Below are 5,375 nucleotides of genomic sequence, written 5' to 3'. Positions count from 1 at the left end.
TTATTACTCCAGAATGATTGTCGGTAGGAACGAGCGAATGAATAAAGTTTTAGAATTTTTGATATCATATTAACATTACGTGGTATCCTGGAAATGAGTGTAAAAATGGTGTTTCGGACAGGTTCGCTAGTAAGTGCTTCAGGTTCTTTGCCAAGAGTGCAGGTTGGTGGGTGGAAAGGATCACATTTTTCTCGTCTCCATCGGTTAAGTCGACTACGAACCCATCAGATGAATTAGGGATGGCTGACTGGTTGCTCCATTCCGGTTACACTGCTTTCGGAGTTTGAGTGGAAATCCATATCGGATTAGCTGTCGGAATAACTATCGGAATAGCTATCAGAATCTGAGGGACTCGAACTGGTTGAGGGATTCGTCTCGTACAATCAGCTGAAGGATTTTCGATAAGAAACAGATTATAGGATGTATATTAGTACCCTGCAATACATAAGTTACATATGCATATATAATACTAAAATGCCATAAGTTACGGAGGAATATACAGAAGCTGTCAGGCAAAGGTAACAATAACAGATACGCTAAGATATGAATCAGCAGATACGCTAAGATATGAATTTTGTCCATACACTATTCATGCAATCATTGCAATATGATGTGTCTAGACTAAGAATAATGAGCAAGTGATTTCCTAAGGATGATAAGCAGATGATTTCGGACAAAAATGATAAGAAAAACTTTTGACATGCAGACACGGTCGAAGTCCAGACTCACTAAGGCATCCTAACGAATATCAGTTAGACATATTAATGCAAGACCTGATTCGCTAAGACCACCGCTCTGATACCAACTGTCAAGACCCGTCCTAATCCATCCGGATAAAGTCCATGTCGATTACAAACGATTCACAATAGTTGGTTACATCGCGAGGTACTTGAACTCTATATGATACATTTTACAAATATTGCATTCGTTTTTAAAAGACAACTTGCTTTATATCGAAAATTGACGACATACAGATCATTTCATAATATATTCAACTATAATTGACTAAATAATAATCTTGATGAACTCGACGACTCGAATGCAACGTCTTTTGAAATATGTCATGAATAACTCCAAGTAATATCTTTTAAATGAGCAATTACACAGCGGAAGACTTCTTTCATACCTGAGAATAAACATGCTTTAAAGTGTCAACCAAAAGGTTGGTGAGTTCATTAGTTTATCATAATAATCATTTCAATATTTAAATAGACCACAAGATTTCATATTTCAATTTCTCATAACATACGTCCCATGCATAGAGACAAAAATATCATTCATATGGATTGAACACCTGGTAACCGACATTCACAATATGCATATAAGAATATCCCCATCATTCTGGGATCCTCCTTCGGACATGATATAAATTTCGAAGTACTAAAGCATCCGGTACTTTGAATGGGGCTTGTTGGGCCCGATAGATCTATCTTTAGAGTTCGCGTCAATTAGGGTGTCTGTTCCCTAATTCTTAGATTACCAGACTTAATAAAAAGGGGCATATTCGATTTCGATCATTCAACCATATAATGTAGTTTCGATTACTTGTGTCTATTTCGTAAAACATTTATAAAAGCGCATGCATTCTCAGTCCCAAAAATATATATTGCAAAAGCATTTAGAAAGGGAGCAAATGAAACTCACGCATATAAATATTGTAAAACAGTTATTAAAACAGTGCATGTATTCTCAGCCCAAAAATGTAATGAGTAAAAGGGAGCAAATGAAACTCACTATCCAATATTTTGTAGTAAAAATATTCATACGACGAAACTGAACAATGCAGGATTGGCCTCGGATTCACGAACCTATATCAATTATGTATATTAACACATTGTAAACGAACAAATTTATATATATAATTATTAGTGTTATCAGTGTTATTTTAATAATTTAAGTGTTTTATTATTAACTTAAATATATTTATATAAAAATTTATAAAGTATTAGTATAGTTTTATTAAGTATATTTTTATATAATCAACTTTAATTGTAATAATAATAATAATATTAATTGTAATATTGATAATAATAATAATATGGTTTTTATAAAAAAATAATAAGGATGTTAGTAATAATAGTAATGATAATAATAGTAGTAATGATACTACTAATAATAATAGTACTAATAATAATAATAATAATAATATTAGTAATAATAATAATAATAATAATAATAATAATAATAATAATAATAATAATAATAATAATAATAATAATAATAATAATAATAATAATAATAATAATAATAATAATAATGATAACCATAACAATAGCAATAATACTACCTTAAGAGAATTAATAAGCTTCAAAAAAATAGAAACTGTCATTGCCCGGATTAGAACCCACGACCTCTTAATAAACAAACACAAGCCCAAACCATTGCTCCACTCGTTCATTCACGTATTAATCAGTACGTTTAATTACATAATCTCGTTTTTCTATGTTTCCCCTTATTCTCCAACTTCATAGGACCCGTTCTGCAGGCAACACATCTCGGCCCATACATAAATTAGAAGCCCAATACATGTAATCTTATAACAATGTTCACGGGCCAATTGTAAATCCATGAATACGGATCAAAATAAAAAAAACGGGGTGGCCCAACAAACAAACTTTGTAACCACCGATTTACAAAACAAGTGGGGTTTAACTTGTTAAGGGTTGTCAACCAATCAAGGAAAAAAAAATCAAAATAGCTGTAAAGTGTGGATATACAGAAATAGCTGTAAAGTTTGATTATAAAAGGAAATAATAGTCGCCAATATTCAATCAACAAAATGCATAAGTGGGGTTTTTATGGTGAATTTATTTAGGGTCTCCTCTTGGTTTATACATAGCTAACATCTAACAGACATGGCTAATAGTAGCAGCAAAAACATGATTAATAGTGGTGGTTGGGTGTTGATTTTTGATGTTGTTGGGTCTGTTTCGAAAGAGTACTATTACAACAATGTCTTGGTGATCGAAAAGGAGGGAAAAATAATGGTGAAGGTGATGATAAGATGATCACGAGTGGTGGAATGGTGATCACGGTTATATATGGTGATAGTCATGGTGTATTGAAGGATGTTAAATTGGTGACGGTGACTTGATGGTTTCTTAACTTGATTCAAATAGAAATACCAAACTAGAAAACGAATATCATAAGGTTCAAGGGTGGTTGAACATGGTGGTTTCGATGAGAGAGAAAGTAAGGGGGAGAGAGAGTGAGAAACGAATCATGGGTGCTCGATGAAGGTGATCTAGGGAGATGTTCTCGATAGTGATGGTGACTGTAAACATAAACCGATTCATAGTGATGAAATGGGTTTCGAAGTGGTGGTATGGTGATTAAAACAAAAGACTTCGAACAAGGTGGTTTTGGCTGTGATGATTAAGGGTGATGCTAGTGATAATGATGGTGTTCTGGTTGAAGGAGAAACAAGAAAGAAACAACAGCAGTAAACAGTTCGATTGAAGCATGGTTGTGGTGATTCTCGTTTAACTGTAGTGGCGAATAAGGAAGGTTTAGAAGTTCAAATTGCAGCTGCAATTATACATGCCTTTCCTGTGTTAACTCGAACGGAATGGAAGTATACAGAAGTAGTAATAGTCGAGCAGTAAATAAAGAATAAAGGGGGTTGTGTTGGTGGTTTCTAATGGTTGTCCATGGTGTGTTGTAAGTTATTATTTGGGTTGAGGTTGAACATGAACTAGAAGCATAAGTAATTCAAACATGGACTGGAAGTTTGAAGTAGTTGTTCGAGCAAAAATAAATAAAAAGGAGGAACAGAGGAGAAGATCAATTGTTGATGTGTGTTATAGTAAAATGATATATAGATATTATATAGGTAAAATTGATGTACATGATTGAAAGGGAGCAAAAAGATAAACACTAATATCCACACTACTTTTTAAAGTAAAATTTATAAATCTTAAGAATGATTCTATTGTCAACTTGTGTTGGTATAATATCTCGGTCAGTAAAATATAGTAGTAAGCAATTAAGATGGTTTCTTGTGAGAATATCCAATTATATACAATAACAAATGGGTCGATGTTGATATATTAGAAAGTGATACCATGTGCTAGTAATTGCAATATAGTGTTTGGTGGATAATTATGCACTGCATGATATAACATAATAATAATAGCAAATAGATATATAATATGTGAATCATAATTGAAAGAATCTTGCACAATCAAACAATCAAATAGTATGGCATCAGTGTTTTATCCATTTTCAGTCGACATCTAAATTTTTATATTAGTTATCTTTATTTATTTCGGTCATTATTGTATAAATTTGGTCATTAACTGTTTTAAAAATTTATTAAATAAAATTTAAATCACTATCCACGCTCGATCTCAGGTAACATAAATGTTACCATTTAATAATTAGATCCTAAATACATTTCTAATAAGTCTATTATATCACTCATTTTCGTATCAATGTTTATTTTTAAAATAATATAAGTTTGAATTTACTTGCTTAATATCAATCGGAACATCAAACGAGTATTCCAATCATTTAATATTTATTTTTAATATACTTTATTTATATATAGAGATATATATATTTTAAATAATAGTTATTATAATATCCTTTTTTTTATTTTATTAATTTTTAATAACAACAACATATAATACTTCAAATTATATTTCGAATTATTATTTATATATACATACACACATATCTATTTACAATTAATTGTTCGTGAATCGTCGAGCACAGTCAAAGGGTAATTGATTATATGAACATAGTTCCAAAATTTTTGAGACTTAATATTACAGACTTTGCTTATCGTGTCGGAAACATATAAAGATCAAGTTTAAATTTGGTCGGAAATTCCCGGGTCGTCACAATTTAAAACCTGGAAACACGAAAAACACCGTAAAACCGGACATACGCCGTCGTAGTAACACCGCGGGCTGTTTTGGGTTTGATAATTAAAAACTGTGATAAACTTTGATTTAAAAGTTGTTCTTCTGGGAGAATTATTTTTCTTATGAACATGAAACTATATCCAAAAATTATGGTTAAACTCAAAGTGGAAGTATGTTTTTCAAAATGGTCATCAAGACGTCATTCTTTCGACTGAAATGACTACCTCTTACAAAAATGACTTGTAACTTATATTTCCAACTATAAACCTATACTTTTTCTGTTTAGATTCATAAAATAGAGTTCAATATGAAACCATAGTGTGATGACCCGGAAAATTCTGGCCAAATTTAAACTTAATCTTGTATGATTAACGTTTCCGACACGATAAACAAAGTCTATGAAGTTAAATCTCAAAATTTTGAACTGTTCAATTAACCTTCAATTGTTCTCAATGAAACGCGAACAATTATATATAGAGACATATACTATAACTTGAAAATGTAACA

The sequence above is a fragment of the Rutidosis leptorrhynchoides genome, chromosome 4, assembly GCF_046630445.1.
Source record: "Rutidosis leptorrhynchoides isolate AG116_Rl617_1_P2 chromosome 4, CSIRO_AGI_Rlap_v1, whole genome shotgun sequence".
In the NCBI taxonomy this organism is placed as follows: Eukaryota; Viridiplantae; Streptophyta; class Magnoliopsida; order Asterales; family Asteraceae; genus Rutidosis; species Rutidosis leptorrhynchoides.
The sequence above is the reverse complement of the archived record's forward strand: the minus strand, read 5'-3'. Positions refer to the sequence as shown.